Below are 6,868 nucleotides of genomic sequence, written 5' to 3'. Positions count from 1 at the left end.
ACTGCTTCAACTGGCTGGTTGCACCTGTTGAAGCGTAACCTTTCTGCTACCAACAGCGGCCTGGGCCCAAAATGTCCCTTTAAAACAGTTACTATCTCATCAAACGTCTTGTCTTTTGGCTTATCGGGCTGCACTAAGTACACTGCGCCCATTACACTCAGCAGCGTAGCCACTTTCTTTCCTTCGGCTAGGTTGTTAGCTTCCAAAAACTGTTCTAGCCGCTCCACGTACGCCTTCCATGGCTCCTTTTCCACCTTAAACTCGCCCATTACTCCATACAGGGCCATTGTACTCACTAGTACCGACACCGTGTGTCTCTCCTTCCCCGTTAAGAAAATGAGAATTTATCCTCCTTGCCAATGATGTGTATTGATAAGACGGGACGCCAACGTGCTGCTTCTAAGTTTATTCAATCAACTACCAGGTGCGAAGTGCAATGCGCATGTGCGCAACTCTGGTAATCAATACACCACAAATATCTTATAGAAAACTCTTAAACGTGCAAATTCAATCCCGTGGAATTTAGGGTTAGGGTTAATTAGGGTTAGGGTTAATTAGGGCTAGGGTTAATTAGGGCTAGGGTTAATTAGGGCTAGGGTTAATTAAAGTGAATCAAACCTGTAGAACACAAATCATTTCAGCTCCATTATGATGGTTACTTTCCCATGAGGAAGAGCAATGATGATGCTTCCATTTTCTACTTTCTACTTTCTACTAAATTGACCCAGAAAATAGTTGCACAAACAAACGAGTAAAAGCGCCATTTTAGAAGTGCAGGGTGAGATTTGAAGGTGTGACTGAAACCTTCACAAACCAGAATCAAAAAGGGAGAAATTAGATTAGATTAGATTAGATTAGATTAGATTAGAGATATTAGATATTAGATAGAAGCTCGACTCTTTCTGTGACTCAGCTGCTGTCGGCTCTGTCGCAACAGTCATCCACACACACACACTGCAGCTCAGACACACACTGCAGCTCAGACACACACTGCAGCTCAGACACACACTGCAGCTCAGACACACACTGCAGCTCAGACACACACTGCAGCTCAGATACACACTGCAGCTCAGACACACACTGCAGCTCAGATACACACTGCAGCTCAGACACACACTGCAGCTCAGACACACACTGCAGCTCAGACACACACTGCAGCTCAGATACACACTGCAGCTCAGACACACACTGCAGCTCAGACACACACTGCAGCTCAGACACACACTGCAGCTCAGATACACACTGCAGCTCAGACACACACTGCAGCTCAGATACACACTGCAGCTCAGACACACACTGCAGCTCAGATACACACTGCAGCTCAGACACACACTGCAACTCAGACACACACTGCAGCTCAGATACACACTGCAGCTCAGACACACACTGCAGCTCAGACACACACTGCAGCTCAGATACACACTGCAGCTCAGACACACACTGCAGCTCAGATACACACTGCAGCTCAGACACACACTGCAGCTCAGATACACACTGCAGCTCAGACACACACTGCAGCTCAGACACACACTGACCCTTGGCCACAACGAAAGTCCAGAGTCAAGTGGTGACTATAAAAAGTTCGGCTGCCTTTACTCAGTACATTAAAAATAATAAACAACAACATCTTGAGGTTAAATTTAAAAACAAATATGTTTGTACATAAAGTTGAGGTTTGTAACAGTTACTTGAAAATTATTATTCCAAAGTGAACATAAAAACGTGAATCATAACATTTCTCCTGGATTTCTTGGTCTTGTGTTAAAACTTTGGCTTCTGTTCTGGTGCTCTGATTGGCTAAAACTCATCAGCCAGTCAGACACACACATGCAACACACAGCTACACACAGATGCAACACACAGCTACACACACATGCAACACACAGCTACACACACAGTTTTTGTGAGGAGAGGTAACTGTGAGAAAGGAAATGCCTGACATCTCTGACAGTGTCCAGCATTCTGTGAGCTACAGTTACACGCACACACACACACACACACACGCACAAACACACACACACACACACACACGCAATGCACACATGCACGCACACACACTTGCCCAGGATGTGGATCACATTGCAATTACAGCTGCCAAGTGTATAGTAAGTATGAATCACCACACACCCATATCACATTTAAACTTTAACCTTTAACCCTAACCCAAAAGTGATATAAGAACCCTAACCCTAACAGCTGAACAGTAATGCTAACACTAACTCTAACCCTAACCCTAACCCTAACTCTAACCCTAACAGCTGAACAGTAACCCTAACCCTAACCCTAACAGCTGAACAGTAATGCTAACCCTAACCCTAACAACTGAACAGTAATGCTAACCCTAACTCTAACTCTAACCCTAACCCTAACCCTAACAACTGAACAGTAATGCTAACCCTAACCCTAACAACTGAACAGTAATGCTAACTCTAACCCTAACATCTGAACAGTAACCCTAACCCAGTAACCCTAACTCTAACCCTAACAGCTGAACAGTAATCCTAACTCTAACCCTAACATCTGAACAGTAATCCTAACTCTAACCCAGTAACCCTAACTCTAACCCTAACCCTAACTCTAACCCTAACAGCTGAACAGTAATCCTAACTCTAACCCTAACAGCTGAACAGTAATGCTAACCCTAACCCAGTAACCCTAACTCTAACCCTAACCCTAACAGCTGAACAGTAATGCTAACCCTAACCCTAACAGCTGAACAGTAATGCTAACCCTAACCCTAACCCAGTAACCCTAACTCTAACCCTAACCCTAACCCTAACAGCTGAACAGTAATGCTAACCCTAACCCTAACAGCTGAACAGTAACCCTAACTCTAACCCTAACCCTAACCCTAACAGCTGAACAGTAATGCTAACCCTAACCCTAACAGCTGAACAGTAACCCTAACTCTAACCCTAACCCTAACCCTAACAGCTGAACAGTAATGCTAACCCTAACCCTAACTCTAACCCAAACTCATGTATAATAACAGCTGATCTCCAGTTGTCATCAACCCTGTGTGGTGTTAGAAAACTTATTTACAAATGTTATTTATGAACATTATTATGAACATTATTTGAAACAAAAGATGGAAATTAATACTCCTCTGTTAAGACTGAAAACTGGCAACGATGAAAACAGCAGCATGAATAAATGTTTCTCACACACACACACAAACACACACACACACACACACACACACACACACATAGATGATGTTAAACACTCACCTGTTTCTGTTCCAAATCCAAGAGTTAAGATTTTTAAACTTCACTGTCTGTCTGTCTGTCTGTCTCCTCTCTTATGTTGATCATCTGCCTGAAATCTGAGAGGTTGGGTACTGTGGCTCACACACACACACACACACACACACACACACACTCTCTCTCTCAATCTCTCTCTCTCTCTCTCTCTCTCTCTCTCTCTCTCTCTCTCTCTCTCTCTCTCTCTCTCTCTAGCTGCTCTAAGGTGAAGCTTTCAGTTTTAATTTATTTTTAAACTGATTCTTTAAGATTTACAGATATGCTAGAGTGTGTCCCTCTGTGTTTTTTTCACATACTAGAGTGGGAATACCAAAATCTGCATTACACTATCAAAGTGACAATTTAGGTGAGTTAGGACATCTTTTTCTGGTCTACACAACTCCAAAGGTGCTTTTGAGGATTAGAGCTTGGTTAGGGGTTAGGGTCAGGGTTCGGGTTAGTTAGGGTTAGGGTCAGGATTAGGGTTAGGGTTAGTTAGGGTTAGGGTCAGGATTAGGGTTAGGGTTAGTTAGGGTCAGGGTTAGTTAGGGTTAGGGCCCAGGGTTAGGGTCAGGATTAGGGTTAGTTAGGGTTAGGGTTAGGGTTAGGGTTAGTTAGGGTTAGAGTTAGGGCCCAGGGTTAGGGTTAGTTAGGGTTATGGTTAAGGTTAGGGTCAGGGTTAGGGTTAGTTAGGGTTCAGGGTTGGGGTTAGGGTTAGGGTTAGGGTTGGGGCTGGGGTCAGGGTTAGGTTTAGGGTTATGGTTAAGGTTAGGGTCAGGGTTAGGGTTAGTTAGGGTTCAGGGTTGGGGTTAGGGTTGGGGTTAGGGTTCTGGGTTTGGAGTGAAACTTTTGTTGCGCTGGCCTACTGATCGGACCCGTGGCTAGATGGGAAGGTCTAAGTCCCTTCCAATAGGAATCAAAGTTCAAGACCGGGTGTGGCTGGAGGGGGGGGGGGCAAGCACCCACAGTCAGACATCAATGGGTCAGTAAATGAGTTAAATAACCATAAGACAAGATGGAGGATTCCAGTGTTTTTAATAAACGAATAGTTTAAGAGAAACTGATTGTTTTAAATCTAGTTTTAGATTAAAACTATTTGAAGAGTTAAATAAATAAAAGAATAAATAAGTAAATGAATAAATAGGTAGATAATGTGTGATAAAAAACAAGAAGGAAGATAAATAAATAAATAAATAAAAGAGATGGGTTCAATTTATAGAAATATTAAATTGTTAGAGATGGCTGACTGGGGGGGAGGGGGGGTTCTAGGGATGGTCGTTAAGGCCATTTGGTGTCGTTGTGCCTAATTTATTAATCCAAATTCTTTCCGCTCTCCTCCTCTGTCCCACTGTCCAGTAGTTGTTGGTCTCCAACCCCGAGATAATGAGGTGGCTGACCGAATGTTCCTGGAAGTGTTGGACCAGGGGGGTGCCAAGTCGACCTCTCCCTATGTTATAAAGGTGTTGTAAGAGGCGGGTGTGTATGGAGTTTTGGGTTTCCCCTATGTAGTGTTTATGGCAAAGGGTGCATGTAATGGCGTAAACAACATTGGTGGAGTGGCTGTGGGTGAAGCCTAGTGTGGGGAACCCTGTACCAGTGTGTGTGTTTTGCTGAGATGATTTTGTAGCTGTGGAAGGCCGGGTGTTGGTGCAATATGGTGGAAAAGTTTTGCTTGATAATGTACTGTAGGGTTGTGGTCCAATGTGAAAAGGTTGAGATAACAGGTATAATCTGTGGTTTTGGTGGGAAGGTTGAAGTGTGTGGGTCTGGGACTCCCCCTAGATTGACCTCCACGTTGGTGAATGTGTGGGGGGTATGGGTGTTAGGGTTAGGGGTAGGAGGAAGGTTGAGATTAGGGTTCCGAGGAGGGTAGGGAAGAGGGTTAGGTTTAGGATTGGGGTTAGGGTTAGGGTTGGGATTAGGGTTTGGGTTGAGTTAGAGTTGGGGTTAAGGGTTAGGGTAGGGCTAGGGTCAGGGTTAGGGTTAGGGATGTGGCGGGTTAATGAAATAAATTTTGTCAATGAAAGTCTTCATAAAGACCCAAGCAACAGTTTTATAAATATCTAATAATCTATGAATGTGTGTGTGTGTGTGTGTGTGTGTGTGTGTGTGTGTGTGTGTGTGTGTGTGTGCACGCACAGACATGAGGGGGTAGTCAGGCACATTGCAGGAAAAAGAGATTATTTTTAATTAAATGGTAGACGAGGCACAACAATAAATAAATAAATGATTGGATAAATAAATAAATAAATGATTAGATAGATAAATAAATAAATAAATAAATAAATAAATAAATGATTGAATGAATGAATGAATGAATGAATAAAAATAAATACATAAATAAATAAATAAATAATTCTCTTGTGGTTGTGACCTCTTCTCTCTGTGGGTGTGTCTCTATGTCGGTGGGTGTGGTCTCTGGCCCTCAGTCTCTCCAGGTAAAACAGGTGTCATGTTTCTGCAGGGTGGACTTCAGGACTCGGAGCAAGTCCCTCCTCAAAGCCATCCAGCCACAGAAAGCAATATCCTGAAGAACACAAAGAGACACAAGTCAAGTTTGATTGGCTGACAAGCAAAATGACTAATATGATTTTAATTCATTGATCAGTGTATTTAGATAGCAATAGCTATCACACACACACACACACACACACACACACACACACACACACACACAGAACAAAGCCTGGCAAACTCAACCCAATTCCACTAAAAACAACCTCATATGATAAAAAATAACACAAGAAAAATGAATAAATATACCTCTTGCTGAATGATGGTGGTCATGTTTGTGAAGTAAGAAGCTAAAACACCTGTGGTGTCTTTATAGGTCAGCTGGAGAGAAGAGGGGTCAGAAAAGGGTTAGGGTTAGGGTTAGGGTTAGGGTTAGGGTTAGGGTTAGACTGGACAGTCAGGTACTCACACACTGTCCTTGATCCAAGATCTGATACTGAAGGTTTTGAAAGTCACTGAACGTGTTTTTGTTCCACGGTTCTCCACCTTCTCGAAAAGGTATGCTGTCCTCCATTATCTGAGCAGCCCCCCTCAAAGACTCAGACACTACCCATAAGGCTTTGTGGCACTGTAGGCAACCAAAGACATGAATGTCTCCAGTAGGTTCAAGGATGATAAAATTTTTAAAAAGCAGCTTTGTGAACTTACCTGCAGGGAACTCTTATTGGCTCCAGTTAAGACAGATTCAGGAAAGGACATGTTGGCGTTGTATGGAAGACAGTGGACAGAAATGTTTTCACCCTGATGGAAACAGGAAACTGCTCAACTCTACATATAATAACCCCAAGCTTATGACAATTCATCTAACAGCAGCTACAAAAGACCCGGAAAAACTGGAAAAACAATCAAGAATCCCAAATATTGTTCTGAAAGGTTAAAGACTGTACCAGGTTTTGAAGTAAGTCATGAGCCAACTGGACCAGGTGTCCTTCCAGACGACAAGTCGGCATGGCAACAACCAGCCAGACTTGCAGGAGACTGAGGATGACCGCAATGGTTTTCATGACTCGATGGTGGCTTCTGCTCTCGTTGGTCCTTCAGGTGGATTCAGTTCAACAAGTGCTGCAATTCTGAAAATGAAAACTCATTTAGCCGCTGATGTTAATCCTGTT

At 43.2% G+C, this 6,868-nt stretch overlaps 1 protein-coding gene across 4 annotated transcripts in view; it reads right to left on the bottom strand.

Moving 5' to 3' along the window:
• The window catches only part of scn4ab (sodium channel, voltage-gated, type IV, alpha, b), a 38,694-nt gene extending 35,345 nt beyond the window's left edge, over positions 1-3,349 (bottom strand). For 3 of the 4 annotated variants that reach the window (XM_029836216.1, XM_029836212.1, XM_029836215.1), the window contains exon 1: positions 3,231-3,349. The gene's annotated coding sequence lies outside the window, so the exon portion shown is untranslated. The remainder of the gene's footprint in view (positions 1-3,230) is intronic. The other variant, XM_029836213.1, reaches the window with a different exon arrangement.
• Between the last annotated feature and the right edge of the window lie 3,519 nt (positions 3,350-6,868).

The sequence above is a fragment of the Takifugu rubripes genome, chromosome 5 (assembly GCF_901000725.2).
Source record: "Takifugu rubripes chromosome 5, fTakRub1.2, whole genome shotgun sequence".
Classification (NCBI taxonomy): Eukaryota; Metazoa; Chordata; class Actinopteri; order Tetraodontiformes; family Tetraodontidae; genus Takifugu; species Takifugu rubripes.
The sequence above is the reverse complement of the archived record's forward strand: the minus strand, read 5'-3'. Positions and strand labels throughout refer to the sequence as shown.